Source organism: Prionailurus viverrinus, chromosome A2 (genome assembly GCF_022837055.1).
Source record: "Prionailurus viverrinus isolate Anna chromosome A2, UM_Priviv_1.0, whole genome shotgun sequence".
NCBI lineage: Eukaryota > Metazoa > Chordata > Mammalia > Carnivora > Felidae > Prionailurus > Prionailurus viverrinus.
In genome coordinates, this window is record NC_062562.1 from 41,750,950 (window position 1) to 41,777,661 (window position 26,712).

At 39.3% G+C, this 26,712-nt stretch overlaps 1 pseudogene; it reads left to right on the plus strand.

Annotated features, from left to right (window-relative positions):
* The window catches only part of LOC125153194 (retinal rod rhodopsin-sensitive cGMP 3',5'-cyclic phosphodiesterase subunit delta-like), a 64,106-nt pseudogene extending 39,439 nt beyond the window's left edge, over nt 1-24,667 (plus strand).
* Nucleotides 24,668-26,712: the final 2,045 nt, after the last annotated feature.

Genomic DNA, 26,712 nt, shown 5'->3' on the forward strand with positions numbered 1-26,712 from the left:
GAGATCGTGACCTGGCTGAAGTCGGACGCTTAACCGACTGCGCCACCCAGGCGCCCCTGAAGTTTATATTTCTTAATCCCTTTCGCCTAGTTTGTCTGCCCTCCAAACCTTCGTCGCTGTGTAACCAACAGTTTATTTCCTGTGTCTATGAAACCATTTTATTTAGCCATTTGTTTTGCTTTTTAGATTCCACATTTAAGTGAAACTGTATGGTATTTGTCTTTCCTGGTCTGACATATTTCACTTATCATAAGACCTTCTAGGACCATCAGTGGTGTTGCAAATGACAAGATTTCATTCTTTTTTATGAGTGAGCAATATTTCATATTCAAATATAGTATATACATATCTCATATTTATATATAATAAATATATATGATCATTCCATTATATATATCACATATATACATTGTATGTATCTCACATTTTCCTTATCCCTCCTATGAATGGACACTTGGGTTGCCTCCATATCTTGGCTATTGTAAATAATGCTACAATAAACAGAGTGGTGCATATATCTCTTCCAACTGGTGTTTTCACTTTCTTTGGGTAAACACCCTGAAGTGGAATTGCTGAATCATATGGTAGTTCTAGTTTTAATATTTTGAGGAAACTCCTTACTGTTTTCCGGAGTGACTGTACCAATATGCATTCCTACAAACCGTGTACAAGGGTTCCTTTTTCTCCACATCTTTGCCAACACTTGTTATTTTTTTTTTCTTTTTGATAATAGCCAGTCTGACAGGTGTGAAGTGATACCTCATTGTGGCTTTGATTTGCATTTCCCTGATTATTACTGATGTCATACATCTTTTCATCTGCCTGTTGGCCATGTGTACATCCTCTTTGGAAAAATGTCTATTCAGATTTTCTGCCTATTAAAATTTTTTTTTATTTGAGAGGGAGAGAGCAAGCAGGGGTAAAAGGCAGAGGGAGAGAGGGGGAGAGAGAGAGAGAGAGAGAGAGAGAGAGAGAGAGAGAGAGAGAGAGAGAATATTAAGCAGGCCCTATACTCAGTGTGAAGCCTGTTGCAGGGCTTGATCCCATGATCCTAGGATCATGACCTCAACCAAAATCAAGAGTTGGACACTCAACCGACTGAGCCACCCAGGTGCCCCTGTTTTGTTTTGTTTTTTGTTTTGTTTTTGACACTAAGTTGTGGAATTTCTTTATATATTTTGGATACTAACACCTCATCAGATGTATGGTTTGCAAATATCTTTTCCCATTGAGTAGTTTTCCTTTTTTGTTGTTTGTTCTGTTGATAGTTTCTTTTCCTGTGCAGGAGCTTGTTGGTTTGATATAATCCCATTTGCTTATTTTATCTTTTGTTGTCTTTGGCTTGAGGAGAATGGTCCAAAAAGTATTGCTAAGACTGACGTCAAAGAGCTTACTGCCTGTGTTTTCTTATTGGACTTTTATGGTTTCAGGTCATACATTCAGGTCTTTAATCCATTTTAATTTGTTTTTGTAGTGGTGTCAAATACTGGTCCAGTTACATTCTTTTGCATGCAGTTTTCCTAACACCATTTATTGAAAAGACTTTCTCCCCACTGTATATTTTTGTTCCTTTGTCATAGATTAACTGATCATATATGCATGGGTTTATTTCTGGGCTTTTTATTCTATTCCATCGACATATGTGTCTGTTTTTTTTTTAATGTTTATTTATTTTTGAGACTGAGAGAGACAGAGCATGAACGGGGGAGGGTCAGAGAGAGGGAGACACAGAAAGAGAAGCAGGCTTCAGGCTCTGAGTTGTCAGCACAGAGCCTGATGCGGGGCTCAAACTCATGGACCGCAAGATCATGACCTGAGCCGAAGTCAGCCGCTTAACCTACTGAGCCACCCAGGCGCCCCATATATGTGTCTGTTTTAATAGTACTATATTAATAGGATGGCTGGAGCTTTGTAGTATAGTTTGAAATCAGGGAGTGTGATATGTCCAGCTGTATTTTTCTTTCTCAAGATTGCTTTGGCTGTTTGGGGTCTTTTGTGGTTCCATACAAATTTTAGGATTCTAATCTAGTCTGTGAAAAATGCCATTGCTATTTTGATGGCAGTTGCATTAAATCTGTAGATTACTTTGGATAGCGTGGGCATTTTAATGATGTTAATTCCTCTAATCCATGAGCATGGACTGTCTTGCCATTTATTTGCATTGTCTTCAGTCTCTTTCATCATTGTCTTATAGTTTTCAGAGTGCAGGCCTTTCAAGTCCTTGGTTAAATTGATGCCTAAGTATTTTATTCTTTTTGATGCAAAGAAATTATGGTTCCTCTTTCCAAATCCCTATCTTAGAATAAAATCATAAGGAGACCCATGTCATGAGTATCTTTTCATTTTGAAAGAGAATTTAGCTAGCAACAGTTTTGGATGCTTAAAAAAAAGTGAAGACATTTTAGTAAACATTACCTTGATATTTATTTTGACCTACAGGAATGGTAAGCAGCAACCCACAGGATGTGGAAGACAGCCATTCTGCCACCAAAACATAGATTATGCATTCCTTGGAGGAAAGGGTCACATCATATACTTTTTTTGTGGTCACTTAAAAGCGTTTATTAAGATTCTGCTGTGTATGTGCCCCTGCCTACCAACTTGTATTAGAAAGATGAAAAAGACACTACCCTTCCCCCCATACCACCAGAGTTTTGCTCACCGTATGGGTACACTTTGTTAATATTGATTCATTGTGCATGACTGATTGCTCTTCCCTGCATATACTCTCCTGAGGTTGCTAAAATTCTCACTGCCTTCCATTAAAGCTGTGACAGCTAATATTTAAATGCTGGTGGTTGGAGTATTCATTTTTTGATTCACTCATTCAGTTATTCAGCAAATCTCTATTGAATACCTGCTATGTTCCAGGCACTGTATTTGGCCCTAGGTATAAACTGGTGAACACACTTTTAATATTAATATATCATTATGATTATATGATATATTAAGCTATGATATGTTTGGAAAATTAATAGTGCAGGAAGAATAACAATCTTATTGTTTAGAAATCACTGGCAGAGTTATTGACTATTCAAAAGGTTTGTGAGAAAGAGATAATAGTATGAGTGTGTCAGCTAATGTATTAGCCAGTTAGGGGGGGATTGTAAAGCAGAAGTCATTAATATCTTGAGTCCTAAAAATTATGTTTTTTAAAAATTGCATTTGGGGAGCAGATAGCTCAGAAGTTTGGCAATGAAAGACCAAACATTTTAAGTCCATGTAATTGGTTGAAATCCAGCCAAAATTGATAACAAATGCAACTCTTCCCCATCTGCTGGTTTATGTTAATGAGTCGGTGATCTCATTTAGTTTGCTAGGAGACAGGTGTCTATATTGCTAAAGCAGCTATTCAGTTGGCACCTAGCCCTAGTCTCAGGCAAAGTCTTGACTCTAGCTATGGGGTAGGACTCAGCTTACAATATGGTCCCAAGAATCCCAGGACAGGACAGCAAAGCTAGAACTGAAAATCACTGTATGTCTGTATCCAGTCTGTCCAAGAACTGAATCAGCCATGGCAGATAAGATTCCAATCAGCTGTGCATACATTCTCTGATTCCTAGAGTTGAAAGTCTGCCAAGCAGAGAGCTCTGATAGAAATTTTTGCTAGAGACAATCAAACACAAATACCAAGACCAAACCTGATTGGGTGGTACCTTATTTCCTTCTCGAACTTTTATGATTTTCCAGAAAACAAGAGTATGCAAGTATTTTTTTAAACGCTTGTAAGGATAAAATATCACAGATGGAATATCACAGTTAGGAAAAACCCTAACCTTTAATGTGTACCTGTTATTGATAAATAGAGGAGTGAAGGAGAATACAGACTATGAAATTGGAGAAGAGCTTCGGTTCAAATTCTCCCATTGTCACTTATTTGTGTAATTCTGTGAAAGTTACTTAACTTTTCTGGTTCTCATTTCTTCCATCCATAAAATGGAGATAATAGAATTACCAAGTTCATAGAAAATTGTTACGAGAATTGAGTTAATGCATATATTTAGAACAGTACCTGGCATATAATAAAGGTTTTGCACAAATTATCTCATACTACTGTGTGCCAAGAATTATGCTGATTCAATGAAAAAAATCCTCACGTTATTGAATTCTGGCATCAGGTATTATGTGCTGCCACTTCATAGATGAGGACACTGAACTTCAGAATGGTGAATGATAGGGAGGAATTAGGTGGCTTATCGAGTCTTTCTAATGCTAAACCAAGATCTTGCTACCATAGTTAGTTGCTTGAGATCACACCACAAGTAAGAGACCAGGGAGTATAATGCAAGTTTCCTGGTTCTCATTTGAATATACCTTTCATGCATTATGTGAACCATAATTAAAGAAACACAGTAATTTCCAATTTCTAATTTTGTTTAGTACAAAGGAAAAATATATATAATTTAGTAAGGAGTGTTTAATTTTATGATTTTTATTAAAAACAATGATTAACGGCCAGAAAGATTTAATTCTTAAAGAAATATTAATAATAAATATTAATTAAGTATTGATTGCTACTATGTAGCAAGTATGATGCTTAATCCTGGGGTCAGTGGGGTAAATAGTACAGGTAAGATAATTCCTGGAAATTTTCTAATAAATTCTAATTACTCAGATTATTTTTTCTTTCACCACATTCTTTCACAGTTTTTACCAGTTTGAGAAAGTGGTTCTGATTCTACTTATAAAGAAAAAATTATACTTGCCCGTAACAATTTGATAGCAGCTATAACCATAATCTGTAAAAACTGATCATCAAGGCACTTAAAGGAAGAGATTGTTTTAACTATTCTTCTATTGGACTTGGTTTATTAAGATTTGCACACATTCATGATCCACTCACAAATGAGTAAAATGCCTAGTGGTGCTAGGACGATATCTCCATGACTTTAAGAGCTTCCCAAAGAGGTAGACCATAATGAAGGCATTCATTAGAGGTCTATGAACCAGGGAGGTGGCACACATTGAAGTTCCCACATCATCATTCATACTGATCTGATTAACTCTCCCAGTTTCATTTCCAGAGTGCAAAGATCAGGAATTTTGGCAACCATCTGGGTAACAGGAGTCCCTCCCCAAGGATCTTGTAAATTTCTGCCCATATGTTCCCTGCAAAATTGCACTGCCTACAGCTTTCTTCCCACCGCTCATGTCTGCAAAGATGACCAACCAACCAGATCTTGTGACAGGGCCCTTCAGCCTTCCAGGAGTATGCCAGTGTTGTCATTCCTCACTGGGACATATACCTGACTTTTATTGATAGTGTGAGCACTGAGAATTGTAGCCAAGACCATTAGACATGAGAAGACATTGTCTGACACTAAACTTACAATACATAGAGCCATTAAAAAAGGAGTTTGTATATAAAAGGCACCAAAATATAGTGTCCCTTCTATCTTACAGTACAACACCTGGGAAGCAACCTTTAGGAACATAGAGTCTGATATAATTCTCTCCAACTGGGGAACCTCCAGGGAGAAAAAAGATACAACATTGATTTATTTGGATTATCATACAAATGCCATTTTTAACAACCTCAAATCAAGGGTTGACTCATGGAATTATGCTTATTAAAATGATAGCAATCCCAGGCAGGGTTTCCCTTATCTGATTTCCCTAAATCCCAAGATAGCCCTTGGTAGAAATGTCTTCTACTTGTCAGCATCTTTCATCAACTGAATAATAAATGAAAGTTTCCCTCTTCTGAATAACTCAAAGGAGCATGTGCTTAGAGATTCTACATGCTCCCCTTTTCTCTAGTTTTCAGTCTGAGCTAGAATATTTATCTCCTTGCATTCATCAGAAGATATATATTTGAAGGGTGTTCGATCATGGCAGTAAACATTGAATATTTAACTCATTTTTGAGAGCGGAAAGATACAGACTTCTCTCTAAGAGTATTCTTCTAAAGATTTTGTTTACAGCCCTGCTATTGAAAAGGAGAACCACATAAACATCAGGTTTATCAGGGGGCAGAGCTATTAAAATCTGCCTCCTGTTCTCAGATAACCAGAAACCCAGGTGTAATCAGGTGAGAACTGGCAAAACTTGACCTTACAACACCCTGATCCCTTGATGAGAAAACATGTCATAAAACCTCGATTGTGTCTGCTGAAGCTCTCAACCTGTCCTAAACTATTGGAATTCCCCTCCAGATAGTATCTGACACTACTCTAATTAATGCTTAGATATAAGATCGTGTGGTTTTCTCCTTGTGACCCAAGGCCCAACCACACCTTTGTGGGGTAGGTGGAGCATACTTAAGAAGAAATAGTTGTCTCCATTAGCAATCAACCTGTAGAGATGTGGGTCACAGGGCAGGACAGAAACTCATTCAACCTGAGAGTTTCATGAGTTGCAATCTTGTCTACTTTGTGGTGTTATGGGTTATTGCGGCCCAGCTTTTGGTTCCCAGACGTAAACAGAGTGATTCCAATGGTAGGTATAAACTGCCTCTTGCTAAGTTAGGCATGTTGGAATAAAACAAGAATGTGGCTGGGTAAGGGATCCTGAGGTTCTGTTTGAGTCTATGCACAAACTGTGCACAAACTCTGTTAATCAGACTCCACTTAATTTATCAGCTTTACCCATTCTCTGCTTCTCTTCTATAAAGCATAGCCACTAATGCTCATAGCTACAGTGAGCAACCAATGTAGTCTGCCCCATTCTATCCTGATTTTAACATTGACAGTCCTGAATCCCAGGAAACCATCAGTGCTAGAAGAACCCAGATAGTCACTTTATTCATTACACACTAAATTTGAATTTCTAACAAGAAAATCTGTAGTGACTCATACACCATTGTTCCCACCAGTTGAGTTGAATGTTTACCAAGAATCTGTTAGGCCATTTGTTCCCAAACCTGTTTATTTACTTGTTATAATTATGTAATTTAATTAAATACAGTATAAACCCATCAAATATCTGTGTGAAAATAAAGTGTTGTGTCACTATGGAAACTAATTTGACTGTTTTAGAAGGACCCAATAAAGGAAGGTTGCTAAAGAAATTTTGTTCAATTATATGTAACAAGATAATAGTAAATGAGTCAGAAAAAGATATATATCACATATATCTGTAAGTTCTTATTCCTTGTAGAAATTGAAAGTGGATATTACAGATAATCCATTATGAGTGTGGCTTACTTATTACTCTCCATCAGTCACCGTAGGTTGATGCCTGGTATCATGCAGCAGAGAGGAGCGCAAGTTGTTAAGTTTTGTGTACCAAGGACCAGATCTGTTTTACTCCCTGTAACCAAGTACCTGGATTGCTACCAGGAAAATACTAAGAGCTCCCTGTATGAAGAATGTTTAATAGATGAAGAGTCAGTGAATGAATGAATGAATATCTTTCAAGAACACTATAGTTGACCTTGGAGAATTAAATTTTAAATTATTAAAAATTAAAATATGTATTATTTATTTAATTATTTCATCTTTTTTCCTTAGAAAAAGAATAGATAGGTATCTGATTTTCTAGGCATTGGAAAGATTCTAAAGATGAATAAGCTACATAATACAAAAAAGTACAAGAACACATGTGTTCAGAATGTAATGATGGCTTCAGCTAGGCATAGACCAATCAGAAGAAAACTGGACAGTCAGAAAGGATATCATTATTACACAGTAGTGGTATATGTGGACTGAGGAACTGGAACTCAGTTTATGGAAGAAAATAATCAATGCTGAGTTAAGTCATCATGCATATAGGCTTTGAAATCAAACAGACCTGAATTAAAGTCAGACTCTCACACTTAGAACTATTTGCACTTGGGTAATTTATTTAACCCCTCTCAGCTTCAATTTTCTCATCTGTACAATGGGGATAATGATGGATGCTGAAGTAGTTACAAGGATCAAATACAGTAACATATTTACATACATTACACTTATGCACAGTTTCTCACCCATGGCAAACACTTTCCATCTGTAAACTATTATAAAGAGAAACAGGCTGTAAAAAGTTGAGACTTCAAGAAGAAACTAGCATTTGAGCTTCTAAAAGGATGTAGGTTTAGATATGGGTAGGAAAGGGTGTAGGGAGGACAGAGAATGCAAGAGAAAGAGTTTTCAGGCACAAGAACAGGAGGTGTACAGATTCAGGGAATGCTGGTAAATGTACAAGAAGAACAAGAAGGTTGGAGCATCAGAAGGAAAGGGAGTGGTTCCCTGACTTTGAACACCCTGGAAATGCTTTTGGAATTTTGGGAAAATACTTACTGCAACCTGGAATATTTATCAACTGTATTGCAGAGGGTGAACTCCTAAATTAAAGAGAAAGGGACCAGGTATCAGTCAGTCTGTCCCTTGGAAAAGTAAGAGCTATTTGAAAACTGCCTAGGCAAACATGGGCATGAAAAAAGGAGAAAGGGAAGCCAAGGAAGTGATCCAATCCCATATCTTTCTACTTGCAGAAGTTAGCAAACTGTCTACAGGTGCCTACACTGTGACGTTGGCCACAGAATATTTCCTTATCTCTTCTTTTGATTTTGTTATAGACTTTGCAGTGCTTAAGTAATTTGGTTTGAAATAGTCTTTCTTCCTCATGTGATGTGCTTTCAGTCACCTCATTAATTTTGATTTTATGGTCAGTAAAGTTTCTGTTATTTCTGCAAATTTCATATCTGATTAGTCTCTAGGATTTTTTGCCTTTTTATATTGTTTTCACAAGTACCCATCTTTCAGCGTTTGCCATTTCTTCCTTCCCTTCAACTGGAGCCTTACTATCTCTGCAGAAGATCTTTCCCACCCATGCCAACCTATATATTTTTCGTGTTCTAATCTCCTATGGACCTTATTAATCATGTTTGTCGTTGACCTTTATATCACATACATAATTCTTAGATTTTAGATGAGTAAATAGGTTATGTATCTTTCTATTCCATTAAATCATAATCCTCCCACCATGCTATTTATTCCACAAATATGATCTAAGCATGTGCTTTGTACACGACACTTCACTGGGATTATGTATAGAAGAGTAAACGGCCATACTACCTGCTATCATAGACCTTAAGTATAATACGATGACAGAAATGAGATGTAACTAAATGAGATAATTTCAGATAATGATAAATCCTGAATGAAATTAACCAGATGATGTGTTAGGAAGAGATTGTTAGGACGAGGCAGGGTATGTTAGGGCATTCAGGAAAATCCTTTTGTGGAACCTATGTTTTGAATGAGACCTGAATCATCAGGAATAGACTATGTTGTGATTTAGGAGCAGTTTCTTTTGGACAAAAAGAACAAGTACAGAAGTCCTGAGGCAAGGCCAGGCTGACCTGTTTGAGGAACACAAAATGGTAGGTAAGACTGGAACCCAGTAAGCAAGCAGGTAGTGGTGCAGAGGAAGAAGGAAGTGAAACCATGTAGGTCTGGGTGATGTACACAGAATTTGGATTTTAATGTAAGTGAAATGAAAAATCAGGGTACACTTTTTAAAAAATGTTTTTTTTTATTTTGAGAGTGCACAAGTGGGGAAGGGGCAAAGAGAGGGGGACAGAGGATCCAAAGTGGGCTCTGCACTTACAGCAGCAAGCCTGATGTGGGTTTTGAACTCACAAACTGTGAGATCATGACCTGAGCCGAAGACGGACACTCAACTGGCTAAGCCACCAAGGTACCCCAAGACTTTTAAGCAGAAGATACACATAGTCAGACTTCAGTTTTCAAAAGATCCCATTAGCTATGGGATCCTTTGGAGCAGGGGTAAAAAATCATTAGGAGCAAGGGCAAAAAATAAGTCTGTTAAGATGTCATTGCTAAAGTCCAGCTGGAAATTTATTTTGCTTCACACAAGGATCGCAGCAGGGGTATCAGAGGGAGGTGTATGGATTGTGACACCTGTTGAAGGTCATACAGATAGTCATGACAGGATTCGCTGATGAATGTGAATATCAGAGGAAGAAGAAGGGACAACTTTAGAATGAATCCTCACTTTTTTCCCAAGCATTTGAGTGGATTGAGGTACCATTGCTGAAAAACCAAAAAAAAAAAATGTTTTTAATTTTAATTTATTGATGTGTTCTCATCTGAAAAAAAACAGTGTTTTTTTTTTTCAAACTGAAACTAATGATAGTCCTTTTTAAAAGGTGTACAACTTTTCCAAGCTATGCTGATGGCTATGCAATACCTCCCCAACTTTTTTTTTTCTTCACAATTCCTATAGTATATGTCAGAAGTTGGCAAAACTTTTCTGCAAAGGACCAGTTAGTAAAAAATTTAGGCCTTGGGGGCCATACTGTCTTTAGCCATAGGCAGTTTATAGGTGTGTGAGTGTGGCTGTGTTCCAGTATTGTTTTATTTAGGAAAAACAGGTGTGGTCTGAAGTTCCCCCACCCCTCTTACACCTGGTCATAGGATGATATCCTGAACAAAACTCATATATGCTTCTAATTCATACTACTCATAAAACATATTCAACTTAGGAATAGAGGCTACACAAAAGAATACAAAACCAGTCTTATGTTTTGTTTTGTTTTTTAGAGTCATTTTATTTTCCTTGTTAAGAATTCCGGTGAGCATCTGACTGTGTTCAAATACTCATCCCTAGGCTTTGCACTGAGCATGGAGCCTGCTTGGGATTCTATCTCTCTCTTTCCCTCTCTCCCTCTGCCCCTCTCCCACCTGCCCTCTCTAAAATTTAAAAAAAAATATTCATCCCCAAATGTACAAGGTATAGAATCTCGAAATATGATCTGTGTGCTTTGATTAAAGGATCTCTCTGTTTTCAAACCTCAAGAGAAAAATGGAGGTTAGGAGGCCTTTTAAAATTGAGTGACAGAGGTGGAATATTTATTGTTATTTTTAATTCAGCTCAATTATTCCAAGTGGCTTTTCATTCTCCTAATTTCTTTTGGAAAGTACACGTCCTTGAAAGGTGTCATCTGAATTCAACAATTACTTCCCCTTTGCAGGGGTCAGAGCTAGTTACTGTCTGTATCTCACAGAAGAATACAACCCCTACATTCTAAAGGTTATTAATATTTACTCCAAATTGTGATGTATTGAAGTCACAGCTTTTATCTCGCCTCTGAGGTCCTGATAACAAAAAAGACAGGAAGATCAATAACCGCATGATGGGTAACTAATTGCTTTTGCTTCAACCTGCAACCTTCCATCCCTCTCAGAGCTCATTCCAAAGTCCATTTGACAATCTTGGATATTGTTTTCAACTGTGGCTCTCAACAGTCTGGATTCCAAACTGAGTTGGAAAAATATGTTGATACCTTTTCAGTCGATAATGCGTTACACATATGTATTCCTCAGTACTATCCATACAGAAAATTTATTAGAGGTAGTAAGGTGATTATCAAGAAATGGAATTTCTTTTTGCTAAGAGTAATTATCTATTAAATGGTATTTAATTACTTTGGGGGGGGTATGTTTGTAATGGTGACTATTGCAGTGACTGTTGCAAAGTCAAACTTCTCATCCAAAAATTGTTTATTTAGCACCACTATTTTTAGCTAACACATTCTCATCAATAACCAGAGGCCGCATTCTCATCCAAAGGCTTAACAAAATTAACTTATGGAATCTTTACAGCTCCACAAGGTGGGTTCTCCTATTCTCTAAATTGAGACACAGAAGCTTTATGGTAAAAAAAAAATTCTGGATTTGCTTCTTATCAAATTTATGCCCTTGGACAAATTTATTAATCTCTTTGTGCCTCAGTTTTCTCATCTATAGATTGGGAATAACAATAATGCCTTCCTCACTGGGTTATAAGATAAGTTAGAATTTTAAAGCTCTTAGAAGAATGCCTGGCCCACGTTAAGGATTTTTAACTACTAAGATAAAGCTAACTTGACCAAAGTCACAAAGCTAGTAATAGCAGGAACATTATTTATAAGATGCTATGAAGAATACAGAGATGAATCAACAGACTGGAAGATCTGGCATACGTGTGTCCTAACAGAACATTTTAATGGCATTTAAATGCATTATAGAACATTTTAATGGCTCACATTTAATGAGTGTGGCTGTGTTCCAGTATTGTTTTAATGTTTTTTCCTTTTAGCATCATATTTCTATTTTACTGAGTAGGGAATAAATCTCCACCCATGCAAAGTGAGAGAGAAATTGCACCTTTGCCAGTCAGTTTATATCTACTGGTGGGAAACACTCATCTTTGAGCTAAGAGGCAAACAGTTCCCCCTTATCCAAAGTTTTCTGCAGATTCATTACCCTCAGTCAACTGTAGTCTGGAAGCAGGTTATCTTTCTGTTGTATGTCAGGTCAGCAAAAGCCTAACACTGCATCACAATGCTGACCTCATTCATCTCACTTCATCTGCTCACTTAGGCATTTTATCATCTCACATCATCATAAGAATAAGGGTGAGTACAGTACAGGAAGGTGTTTTGAGAGAGACCACATTACAGTATGTTATTACTAGTTATGGTTGTTAATCTCTGTTTCTTTTTTTTTTTAATGCTTTTTATTTTTGAGACCGAGAGAGACAGAATGTGAGCAGGGAAGGGGCAGAGAGAGAGGGAGACACAGAATCCGAAGCAGGCTCCAGGCTCTGAGCTGTCAGCACAGAGCCTGACATGGGGTTCAAACTCACAAACCCTGAGATCATGACCTGAGCCGAAGTCAGATGCTTAGCCAACCGAGCCACCCAGGTGCTGCTATCTCTGTTTCTAATTTATATATAAAAATTTATCATAGGTAGGTATATATACAAAAAGAAAACATAGTATTTATAGGGTTCAGTATTAGCTGCAGTTCCAGGCATCCACTGGGGGTCTTGGAAGGTATCCCTTGTGGATAATGGAGGACTGTATATTAGTTCATTCTAGTGTATGTTGTTTGCAATGTTTGCATTAATTTACAACTACATTTACAACTTCCTGTTGAGAATGTGCTGGGTGGAAAATTGTAGAGAGTAGTTTTACAAATAAATCAGTTACTTATCATTTTTCTATTAAAACATTGATTATGTTTTTGCTTAGTAACTTTTAAAATTGTAATAACTTCTTACCGACCACTGAGCATTAACAGTATGGCTATTCATAATTAAGAGTTTTTGAAGGCCATTTACATTCCTATGGTTATAGGTATGTTGCTTCATGACCCACATCCTCAAACACAGTATTTCTTGTGTATTTTGATGGGTGATTAATTTTAAAGATGACAGAGATAACTTTTGCAAAAGTGTACATTTATTCTTTTCTGCTCATCTTGCCCAATGGCTGCCCTCAATTTTGATCAAAGATAACCTTCTCGCTTTTTCTTAACTAGCAGTGTTTTAATATTTCATCATCTTAATTTAAACACTTGATTATTCACTTTCAATTCGTTTCACTTTGAGCCCAAAGTTATTTCTTAGCTAGATGAGAAATTTAAAAAGGAGGTAAAAGAAAAGCTGTAAGAGAGAGTCCCAGCCTATCTGATGAATGGAGCAAGAAGTGTTGAGTTTGTATCTGTGTCAGGAATGCGTCTTCTTTGGTTGATTAGCCTTCTATGCCTTGGCTGCAGTGAGAATGTTTTTTTACCAAAGTACTAACACAGAAAGCCAACTGAAAGCCTCTTAAAGATTTCTCGCTTATATCCATAAAATCCTGTCCTCAAATGTGGACAAATTGATGGGGGTGGTGTTGGAAGTACAGCCTAAGAGATTTAGTTAAGTCAGGAGATACTTTCTGCATAGAATGAAATGGCCCTGTATATTGAGAACTGAGTATTTGATGTGGCCATTGCCTTAGAATCATTTCCTTGTTGTTGCAAGTCCTTTAAAAGCTTTCCGGAATAAAGCCGATTTGCTTTCTTGGAGTCTTGTACTTTTAATGGGTTTCATGCTGTTACAAATACTCAGACAGGACTTCCCTTTCAATTCCCTGAAACGTTAGATTGAGACAATTAAATTCCCTTTGCGATTCTTTTGGAAGTAATCTGGAACTAAGAGAGTGGGGAAATAATTGCTATAGATCAGTGGGCCTCTAAGTGTGGTCTCCTAACCACAACCATTAGCCTCACCTGCTAATTGTTAGAAATACAAATTTTGCAGCCTGACCCCAGCCCTACCAAGTCTGAAATGCGTTGGAGGTGGGGCCCAGCAATCTGATGTACTCAGGTCACAAAGAAATGCACGCTCTTCTGTGAAGTCTGTGAAAACACCATTATCTGTGATTCTGATTTTTGACTCTTTAGCACGCTTCCAGAGTGAACCATTATTTCAGTAAGTACGAATCTCCCCAAGCCAATCATCCTCTCAGCTTAAAACCTGCCTGGCATTGTCACACATTATTTTCTGATGTGACCACTACCTATGTACCTACCAAATTATACCAGTATTTGTCTCTCTCATTTCCATCAAAACATAACCCCTTTTTCACCTCTCCTTAAAACATTCATAAATACCTTCAGTGGTTCATTCTTTCTAATGTGTTGTTGTAAGTGCTGTTTCCCCCATTAGGGAAAGAGCTTTATGGATTTGTTGGTGTATTCAGTCAAGAAACAAGTAGTCTTCTCATATGTTCAAGGTGAGGGGATGGGCTATATTTTGTTCCCATCCCTGCTCTGCAGGGCAAGTGCATTAAACCCTCTGAGCTTCAGTTTTATTACCTTCAAAGTGGGGATGCTAATTTCTATTGTTAAGTATCTGCATATTGCTTATTATGTATCAGACATCTGTTTTAAGCTCTGTATAGGAGCTAATCAACAAATTCTCACCACTCCCCTTTAGTATAGGCATCATTTTTATCTCCATTTTGCAGACAAGAAAACTGAGGCAGAGAAATGATACTCACCCCACGTCCTGGTCCTATATGTGATAAAGCTGATAATCCAACAGTCTGGAGCCCAATACTAGATGCTGGATCCCAATGCCTACACTTCCTAATCTGATGTTGTAGGTAATGCATATACTTTGACAGGGCCTGACATGGACACCTTTGATATTGGGTTGCTACTTTTAACCTACTTTAAGAAACATGCAGTTCTGTGGAAGGAGAAAAACATGGAAACAAAATCAATAAAATGTTATGGGTGTGCATTGGTTTCCTATTGCTAATACAACACATCACCACACACTTGCTGGCTTAAAACAAGACAAATTTATTATCTTGCCATTTGGGAGGTCAGAAGTCTGAAATAGGTCTCAGTGGGTTAAATACAAGGTTTTGACAGAGTTGCATTCTTTCTGGAAGCTCTAGGGGAAACATCATTTCTCTTCCTTTTCCAATTCCTAAATGTTACCTGCTTTGCTTGTCTTTTGTGCCCCCTGCATCTTTGGAGCGGGCAATGACATCACTTCAGCCTCTTTCATTGGCACACCTTCTCTAACTACAAGACTTCTGTCCCCCTCTTCCACTTTTATGAACGCTTGTGACCACATTGAATAACTTGCCCCATTTCAAGATTTACAATTTAATCCTATCTGCAAAGATCCTTTAGCCGTGCATGATAACACATTCACAGGTTCTGTGGAGAAGGATGTAAACATCTTTGGGGAGGCCTTTATTATGCCTACCACAATGCATTTTACAGTATGTTCGCATACACACACGTACATGCTTGCACACACAAGCAGAAGACAGGGTGAGGGAAGTCAGGAAAGCTTTTTGAAGAAGTCGTGCTTGAACGTAATGCTTAATCTTAAATAGGTTTTTAATTAGTCCAATCGAGGAGGAAGGAAAGGCAATTTCCAAGACCCTCCGATCCTTAAACAGTCATGGCACAGTTAGGTTGCAGGGTAGTTCCAGTGACTGGAGGATTGGGTTCCATGGGTAGCAGTGTGTGGAGTTGAAGCCAAAATGGTTAGTAGGATCAGATAATCAGTGTCATTGAATGAGAAGCTAAGGCATTTGGCTTTTATTGGCCGACAATAGGCTTCTTTTCCTATGAGACCCAGTAAGGTACATATGGTAAACACTCAGTAAATACCATTAATTCACAAACTATACAACTGAATAAATACAGAGGTTATTTATTACACAGTTTAGTCAGGAAAAATAAACCTGATAACTCCTTCTCTGTTCTGAAAGCAATATCTGATTTGAGCATTTCATTGATCTGCCTTATGTTCCCCTGGGAAGCAGAAGAGCATTAATTGCCCCTGAGCTGCCTGCGCAGACTTAGTTACACATTCTGGTTAGGAAACCACTTGGATTTAAAGGAACTGTTGCTCTCCCAGGCCAAAAGGTTCTGTCTGTTGGTGAGGTACAACAGTCAGTTTGGAATTCAACGCATATGATGCACGTTCCACCCTACACCTTCATGCACCCTCACAGAGTAATATGTTAGCCTTTGATCCAAAAGTAAACAGGACTCTGTGAGGCTGAGACTAGGTTGTTCACCAACCCATTGTTCACCAACCCATTGGGTGTGTTCTCAGGGCTCACTTAGTATTAAAATCACATTCTATCGCCTCTCTCTGTTGATATGCTTGTCTGAGTGCAAGCTGTGCCCTATAGCCACAGAAGTAATAAGAAAAATCATTGATTTCATAGCTTCTTCCTACAACAGGCTTTAAGTTCTGTGGTTGTGTCATCATGGCAGCTTGAAGCCTCAGGAGAGGGACGGGCATTATCAATCATGCCCCAAAGAAAGGGAAGAGGACATAAGATACAGACCTGTGACTTCTCCAAGAATTACCTCCTATCTATTAGTTCATTGCATTTGCTTTCTCCAGACTGACTCATCTCAAGAATGTCTCACACGTTGGCATTCTTACATTTTGTCTCTTGTCCAAAATTCTTCCCCTTGGTAGAATCAAGGGGTAGAGTGGAATTTCTAAAGTTGAACCATCCTGGTTTCAGCTTTCTACTTAGACTTTATAAATAAAGCAGCTCTAAATAAATAAAGGGGCTCCCTTTTTCAAAGAAAATAGCCATTCTTTTTTCATTTGTTTATTCACTGACAGCACATTAGCTGAGTTCCTACTATATAGCTGGCACTTTGCAAGGTACCATTAATATTGCAATGCATGAGATAGGAGCACTGTGCCTGCTTTTATGGAACATGTGCAGGTAATGGGGGAGCTAGACCTTGGCAAAATAAATAAATGGATAAAATAGTGACTGCTCATAGAGTGCTACTCAAGGGCTGGCACTTAGAATGCTTTACTCTCTGTAGATCCCCACAACTCAGTGAAGTGTAGGTGATTCTGTCCTATTTCAACCAAATTATCAGAAGTCATAGAGTTCTAAATATTGGAGCCTGGATCCCATTTTCATGGCTTACCTTCTTATGGTCAGTGCTCAGAAGAAAATCACTGGGTGCCCAGGGAGCCTGCCATCAATTAAGGTTTGACACTTCCCCAGAAAACCAGAAACCCACAGCCTAAATCATGACAACCAATTCCGTAGCCAGGCTGCATGTTGCATTTCATCACCATGGTAATGAGATGCATTTCTCACTAACCTCTCCCTAGACCTCCCCAGATCTCCCATCCCCGGGGGAGCTCCTTGAAGATCATTTATGAAAATCAGCAGTAAGCACCAGTGGCCTTTTGAAACCTCTCAGTGAGTGCTTAATGCAGTAATTGTTTACTCTGATTTGTAATGAGAGAGAATAACCTGGTGATGTTAGTGACTGATTAATTTTCCTGCATGTATTCCAGAGCAGAAGGCACCTTGAAGAGCGAGACTCATTTTCTCCCCCTGCGGATTACCCTGTCTTGATTCATGCAACCACACTGTACCCCACCGGCACACCTCAGATCACAGCTTGCCTTGGATTTGCATAATATGAAATTACTTAGCTAAATTATTATCACATGTAGGATCTGTTATCACTTTCTTACCTCCGAACCGGTGAAAATGTTGCCATGGAACCACTAGTATAAAGGAAGATGTCTGTGGGTTGCTGGTTCATTCAGAGGATGAATGGACAGAGTTTTATTTTTCCCCTTTACAACAGACACACGGAAAGCAGCTAGTATTTACGGGGCTCAGAGTGGCCATTTTGAAATCGCCAAGAAGGAATATAAATACTGAACAGATGTAGCAGGTCATGGGATAAATAAGACAATGAGGCTTCTATGAAATCAAGCTAGTGTGTTCGGGGCAGGAGGAATTTCTCAGATGTGTGTATGTGCCTTCCTGTTTGGAAACGGCTTGTTTACACCAATTGGGCTTTTGTTACAGGGCAGCATGTGTGATGCTGGAGAACTGAGGCCTTGTAAATTGGCCCTTACCAGCTGCTTTGTCTTGTCTTCTAAATTGCTTGAAAACCTATTAAGATATATGACCCACATAAAAGTAGGACCAGAGGGATTCTGTATCATGGCCCTTGGGGATCAGATTTTACTTTATCGCCCATTAATGCAGAAGGGATTTCATCAGTCGGCTTACCTTCTCCCACCTCCAGGGGTTATAAAAATCCTAAAGATTAGCCTCTCTAGCATATTAGCAAAGATGTGAATACCTAGACAGCTGTTTGACAGACAGATGTGCAGGGATTTAAGAGATAGATGCAACGTGGGTCATGGGGTAGAGATATATCAAGTTTGTGGAGAGCTGGTTGGCCCGAAAGGGCCTCAAAATATTAGACAATTAGCCCCAGAATTAAAAAGATGTGAACAGATCTTTGTTACTAACTTTCTAATGAAGTGGCTGTCCTTTGTTTTTCTTACAAAGCAGGAAGGCAGTCTCACATCCTCTGGGCATCCTGTTCAAGGCATCTTTGCTTCCAGTGTTGATTTCTGTGGCCTGGATCATGCTGCTGTCACAGCTTCTTAACCAAGTTTACACATTGTGTGTGCTCAGGATGAACCACAATGCCATCTTGTTTCACATGATGACAGGAAGCTAAGTCTTGCCATCTCTATTCAGGCAGGAGAAAGGAGGTTTCAACTATGAGCTTCTGTATTTCATTCATTCATTCATTCATTCATTCATTTATTTATTTTAGAGACAGTGCGTGAGCAGGGCAGAAGGGCGAAGGGAGCGAGAGACAGAGAATCTTAAGCAGGCTTCACGTTCATCGTGCGGAGCCTGATGCGGGACTCGATCCCACAACCCTGGGATCGTGACCTGAGCCAAAATCAAAAGTCAGACGTTCCACGGACTAAGCCACCCAGGTGTCCCTGAACTGGTGTATTAATTAATGAAGGCAAATGGCACCAACTGCTGGCCTGCTGGCTGGGTTAGACCTGGCAGCATGTTTTGTTGGGCTTGTGCTGTATTTTAAAACTGTTAAATTTCCAGTGTATATAGATCGGGAGATTCCACCAAAAACAACAGGTTTCCTAAGTGCTTTTGACAGCAGTCTTCACTGTTCCCTGTGATTATACGCACTCTTGCTTCATTCCTTTATGTTACTTCCTGGCACCCGTGAACATTTCAGTTTTTCATAGCAGAGTATGCCAACTGCATTGTTCTGGCTTTTTCTCAGTGGTCGTGCCTGAAAACTGTTGATGGGTCCATCAGCCCTCTATTCCACTCTTATCTACCCCTCGGGGATCACCCTCAACCTCATCCCCAGGCTTCTCTGTGCCTCACTATCCCAATTTCTGCTGCCGCCCTGGTCTCCCTTCCTTTCCCAAGGACGCCACGGAGAGTTAATAGAAAGGGTTTGTAAGATGCTCTAAGCTCTCGGGGACAAATGCACCACTGAGGCCAAACACATTGTGTTGTTCCTGTTTGTATGGGTGGTTTTCATCTTGCCTCTGAGAGCTGGTCTGGGGCTTCCTCCCTCTTTGGCTGTGTTGTCTGCTCTGGGATCAGAGGAGATGCAAAGCACCATCGCTCTCTCCACCCCTTTGCCCGCCCCCCCGCCGTGGCACAAGATTGGCAGCCCTGACTCTGCAGCCTTGCATTTATTAGTCGGGAGATGACTGCCCTCCGTTTATCTGTGACTGGGCTCTGCTTAAAGAGGGTGGCTTCCTGCCAAAATGAGATGCATGCCTAATGAACTTGAATGCTCAGAAGCCTGGGTCTCACAGAATCCCTCCACATTAGCCTGCAGCCACTGGAAAAAGTGGAGAAGATTCCAGAAGGTTAATATTGATTGAGTTAACCTCTTGAATTAATTTTCCATGCACATAACTCCACTCACAGAATTGCAAATCCTTATTTTCTAAAAACCATGCATTAGGAATTGAGATGGGCACTTGCTAGTCTCACCTTTTCTAGTAGAATTATAGTTTGTTTCTTGTTTCTCTTTCTTTCTTTTCTTTTCTTTTTTTTCCCATGAGAAAAAGACAAGTATCAATGTGTGCAGAAATGTGGCAGCAGTGGGGGAGAGTGTTATATTCATTTCTAATCTTGAAGCAATTCTTCTTTTGTAGGGAGGGAAATGAAGCTATTTTGAGTTTCTAATCTGGAAGTGAATGCTAGGTTCAGAGTCCACAGTTGTGCCTGTATCAAAGTAGGAAATTGGAAAAACAGAGAAATAATGGCTGCATAGATTTCTGAGCTCACCTTGGCTTCTCAATCCCATGGAAGATTAGGTGGTAGGAGCAGAATGAGTCCTCAGATTGAGTGATTTCAGGCTGTGTAATACTATGTTATGGGCTTTGTGGGAACACAACTGACGGTTTGCAAAATATAGTGGCTGCTAAACCCAAGTGTCTGAAAGATGACAGATCACAGCCTGTCCATTGGTGACCCTGAAACGACAAAGCCAGAGCAGCCACCCGGCCCCATTGTTAACTCTTTGATTTACATGTGGGAGGCTTCGCTCATCTCATTGGCAATAAAGTCGCGATAATGTGGTCCCTGACCTCACCGGCACACCCAATAAGCCCCTTTTCCCCCAGTGCATTAGCCACACACCAGGAGGAAAATTAGTGCACTGAAGCAGGGATTTGCCAAATGCGTTCCCTGGGGAGTAGAAAGAGTTAATGCAATTTTCCAACCTGCCTAATTTACTCCAAGAGGGTATTATGGCCTCTGAGAGAATTGTAGTCAATGTGTGCCTGCAGAGAAGCGGGGGGAGCAAATTTAGGGAAAATACATAAATGATTCCCAGCCCTTTCCCAATATCACATTACAGTACATTTGCATATAACTTTTCTTAGCTTACAAGTGCTTTGACATTCCGACAGTCTTTCAAAATAGATTCATTTTTTTTTTCCTTTCTATTTGCAACCGCCTGTGGGGTATAGAAGAAAGAGCCCAGAGAACCAGCACACCCTAGTTACAGTCTTAGCTCTGCGCTATCTTGTTGTGCCTGAGCTGGTCACTTCTCAGCTTTTTCAACTGTAAAATAAATAGTTTGAGTCAGATGTTTTCTAAGGGTCATTATGCTTTTATGATTTAGTGCTGTAGATGTTTGTAAATATTAATGCTTGGAGCACCTCTTTATCACAACATTTTTAAAATGCATGTAGCATCTTTTCTCCTCATTACTCAAGGCACTACCTAAAACAAATTTATGCGTTCCTCCCTCGTGGAATACTTAAGAACAAATGAAGCTGGTGAGGCTGCCAGGTCACATTTACCAGCAGCTCACGCAGCATAATTGGGGCCACCTCTAACTGCAACCACATTTGAACTCTGAGAAAGGTTTGTGGCCCACAGACCTGGCCACTCGTGACTTCTGACTCTTTTCATCTCCCATTATATTCTGATGAGTGACCCCAGTGCCTGTCGGAAATCCTCAGAACTTAAATATATCCAAGCAGGCAGGTAGAATCTTTAAAAGCTGACTCTAAAAATTTTTTAAAAGGGGGTGGTGGCGGCTATAATTGTAGCACCCGAAGCTCTCTCTCAAAAATGGGAAATTTCACAAGCTTTTCCAGTTTTGTGGGTGAGAGCAGGATAAACAAGGAACCAAAAAAAAAAAAAGAAACTTACTCATTTTGTTTTTCAAAAAATGAGTAAGTTTTTAAAAATTTTGTACTAAGTCCAAGATCTAGTTTCCTGTAGTTGATCCTTGACATTCACTTTGATATAGTAGCCATAAGCCACATACAGGCGTTGAAATTTGGGTGAATTGAATTTATATAAAATTTATATAAAATAAAAAAGATCGGGGCGCCTGGGTGGCTCAGTCGGTTAAGCGGCCGACTTCGGCTCAGGTCATGATCTCGCGGTCTGTGAGTTTGAGCCCTGCGTCGGGCTCTGTGCTGACAACTCAGAGCCTGGAGCCTGTTTCAGATTCTGTGTCTTCCTCTCTCTGACCCTCCCCCGTTCATGCTCTGTCTCCCTCTGTCTCAAAAATAAATAAACGTTAAAAAAAATATTTAAAAAAATAAAATAAAAAAGATAAAGGTTCTCAGTCATACTACACAGTTCAAGTGCTCAATAGTCTCACATGACTAGTGGCTACCATATGGGACAGTGCAGATATGTAACATTCCCACATCACAGAAAGTAATAGACAGTTCTGAAAAAAAGTGGATGAATGTTTAAACCTTGAGGAGCTCTTTGTTATGTTTTTGTTTTTATCTTTCCCATTTAATCATTCATTCAAAACATATTAGTTTAAAGGTGGTGTGCTAGATGTCCAAAAAAATTATCCCACCTGCTGAATCTTTATTGTAGATTAGATGTTATGCAAAGTACTTCCCAATACATTATCTGGATTTCTCCCTTTGAGCTAGATACGTTATATCTGTTGTACAGAAGAGATATCTGAGGCCCAGGATCACACAGTTGGCCAGTGCAGAGCTGAGATGCATAAACAGTCTTTCAGATTCCAAAGCCCATGTTAACCTGTGATAGAAACGGTTTCTGGAATATTCTCTATAAAAAATTAACTTTCTGGACTACAGGAGCAGCAGCAGCATTTGTGAAAAATGATCGAGCTTTCATTTTTATTTTTTTTTTAAATCATTTTGAAAAAGATTTTCTTTTAGTCCAAGAACCTAGGGTTTTAATGTATGGATCACTTCCAAGTCACGTTAAGACAGAGCAGGAGAAAAGGCGCCAAAGAAAGAAAACAAAAGGCAAGCATACATAAGTAACTCAAACATTTGTATTTCAGTTGTGTATTTGTAGTCATTTTGTTTGGAGCTGCTGTAGACTCCAGTTTAGTCTCCCTGAGCAGACAGCATCCTTCCAGGTAGAAATAAGTGTTAGGTACTTGTTATGCGGTGCCTTCCTTCCCTGTGAAGCAATTCAGCTGAGAAACGAAGAATTGCACTTGAGACTTTATACATTTTATCCCTTGGCAACCCACTGCAGTGATATTACAAACATTGAGGCTGTTAGACTAATGGGAGTAAATATTGTTAAAGCTGTGAAAGATGCTGTAAAATATTCACTCATTCGCGGGAGAACAATTTACTGAGCACCCGCCCTGTGCTAGGCACTGTGCTGGAGACAAGCTCTGAAAAAAAAAAAAAAGACGTCCTGAAAATCGGATCCTTTCACTGGAGGAGCTCACAATTAAGTAACAGATGTGGACTGTTATATCAGTAACTATAAAATAATACAATCACTAGTGTTGGTAAATGTTTAACCAGATTTTCAAGAAAACATCTTTGTATCAGGCACAGTTGCCATGATGCAGTACCACGACCAGTATTAAGTTACCGACATGATGTCATAGAATCTGGAGTTGGGAAGAGAATGGTTAATGTAAGCAGGACTCATCAGCCCCAGCTTACCATTTATTGCATTGTATTATAATGTTATATTTATACATTATAGCGTACTGTAGATAATGCCATGTTAGTATTCTGGTTAGAATAAGCAGGTATCCTGAGCAGCGCTTTTAAGGTTAAACAACGCAAGAGATCCTGAGCTTGTTAATGGTAGAGCAGAGATTAGAAATGAGACCGCTTAACTTCTTTCTGTTTTTAAATGTTTATTTATTCATTTTGAGAGAGTACATGCATGCATATATAAATATATGTATGTAACACATAAAATATGATAAATGCAAAGTAATCTAAAATCATATAAGATAATGCCATGTTAAGGTGATATAAGCTATTAGTTAAAAGTTTGGGTTTTAGGGCACCTGGGTGGCTCACTCAGTTAAGCATCTGACTTCAGCTCAGGTCATGATCTCGCGGTTCGTGAGTTTGAGACCCACGTCAGGCTGTGTGCTGACAGCTCAGAGCCTGGAGCCTGCTTCATATTCTGTGTCTCCCTCTCTCTCTGCTCTTCCCCCGTTCATGCTCTTTCTCTCTCTATCTCTCTCAAATAAACAAACATTAAAAAAAATTAAAACAAAAATTTTAGGTTCTAGGACAAGAGCAATGTGACCTTAAATTTCAGCTTAACTACTCATAGGCTGTGTGGTTTTAGTAAATTACTTCGCCCCATATGCCTCAGTGTTCTTGTCTATTTAATGGGAGAAATGCTCGTACCTATCACAGAGGGCTGTTGCGAGGAAAAGCCTAGAAATCCCTAGTACCTGATTCATAGTAGGTCCTTACTAAGTCCTGACTTCATGCGTGAGGGAGTAATTAGCAGCATCGCTGGGTAGGAACTAAATGGTCCTGAGGACCTAGAGAAAGGAGAGATTAAGTCATTGTAAATCAGCCAAGGTAGCACAAGAAGACAAAGTGTTTGAAATGGCCCTTGCAGGCTGAGGAGGATCTTGCTAGGCACTTAGAGAGGAGAAGCTCACCCCGGGTCGGTGCAGTGGCAGGAGCAGTTCTGTTTGTGGTGGTGGTGCTTCTGTCAGATGACTATTGTGCTTTGAGCACATCTGCCTTCTTTCCCCTCAGACAGCTAGGACCTGCCACGCCTCTGCTTCTGCTGTTACTCCTGGAACGCCAGCTTCCTCGGGACCCACTGGGCCACTCAGGGTGACAGCCACATATTGCTAATCCTTCCTGAGGACTTTGTGAGTACTTCTATGAATAGCTTGCACTTTTTTGCCAACAGCCTTTGTTTACCGAAGCCCCAGAAACTGGCGAGGGAGACGTATTAATGATGAGGGCCTCGTTTCTATTGTATTTTACTGAAATTCCATTTCAGCTGCAGAAATGCCAGATGCCTTCCAGTGAAACATAATTTCTTGAAGTACACATATTAAAGGACATCATATTTCATCTTGCCATGCCTGTGGTTTATCCAAACAAAGGAAATGGGTTGTTACTAAGGAAAGCATAACTCAAAATTCCAATTATGACTGTTAAATCACATGTGAAATTACTTTTAATAATTAAAAATAGCTCTCCCCACTCTGCAGTCCTAGCCCGATATTACGTCTGGTGCCATTTTAAGAAAAGCTAATAATCCCTAGGAAATCCCAGTGACCTTAATTGTCTTCATATCCACCCTTCAGTGACCTTTATCGCTTAGATGGTGAAAATCTAAAATAAATGATACTAATATATCTGATGTGCAACTGCATCAAGTTCATTCGTTTTAGGCATTTGTTATGTTTCCATGACACTATTTCCTCTGAAGAGGTGAGCACGCTTTGTAGAGAGTATTTATTATATCTCTTTCTTAAATTCAAATTTGAAAGCAGCGAGAGGAAAATGTCAACGAGGAGATCGTCATTTGGGGAAGAAGTGAAAACCACACAAGGAAAAGAAACTGAAAAGAAGTGGAGCTAAAGAAGAGAATCAGTCATTATAAACTCCACTGGCCAAAGGCCAGTGTTGCATAAAAACGGGTAAGAGAGCAGCCAAACCTATTTCCAGAAGCAACAAATTAAACATTTGTGGAATAATTCCTTTGACAAAAGATCCTAAGGTTCTAAGAGAGCCCGTAGGTGGCACCAAGGCCGGACTACCTCCTGGCTGTTTATCATAGGAGCCGGTTTTTATGTCTATATCTCCTATCCAGGAATATTCTTAGAGTCAACCCCATAACTGGTTCTCTAGGGACTGCACATGAAGTGTACGCATGCCAAATTTCTTCTTTCTCATGCTTCAAATAAGTGGTGTCACTTTCATACCATTACAGGCTACATTTCCGTCATTTTTCCTCAACAACACTGCAAGAGCTGCTCTTCTGTCTATTCATGTAATTAGTCATTCGCTTATTCATTCAACAAACACTTCCTGGGTGTATATTATGTTCTTGGACTGTATTTGTTTGCTTGTTTTTTAAATGTCTGTTTTGGAGAGACAGAGTACAGGTTGGGTAGGGGCAGAGAGAGGGGAGGCGGGCAGAGGATCTGAAGCAGGCTCTGCGCTGACAGAACAGAGCCCGATCTGGAGCTCAAACGCATGAACTGTAAGATCATGACCTAGCCGAAGTCGGAGGCTCAACCGACTGGGCCACCCAGGAGCCCCTGTATTTGCTTTTTTGTTTTCAGCTGCTAAGTTTGAGAGTCACTTGGTATGCGGCGGCAGATAGCTAATAACACCCATGCTGTGCTAACTGCGAGGCCCTGTTCTTGAGAAAGAATCTCTCACGTAGTAGACAATCAACATTTGTTGGATATATTAACAGATGGAAAGGTGGTGGAGAAAAACTCCTTAATTTTATTTAAAGCCATTTACAACTAAGAGTAGCTATAGTTTCACTGCAAGATTAAAAATAGAACCAATTACTAAAAAAATTACTTTACAAACTATGGCTACCATGTGATCGATATCACATACATGAATACTTAATTCAGCCTGCGCCTTCTTTCCTATTTAAGTCCCAAGTTTCTTTGGCTTAGCAAAGGCAATGAGCAGGAGGGAATTTGTCTAATTCTCTCTTAAAGATCTTTAACTTCTATTTGCAGGTGTTTTTGCCTTCTAATCTTTGTCTCTGTTGTTTCCCCAGCCTTTATCACGATAACAGATGTACTTTTTGTATTCTTTCAAACCCAGCCATTTTGGTTAAGAAGGAAAAAGATTTAAATCAAATTGTGGTTCATTTGTGGTACTCTCCACAGACATTTATAACTG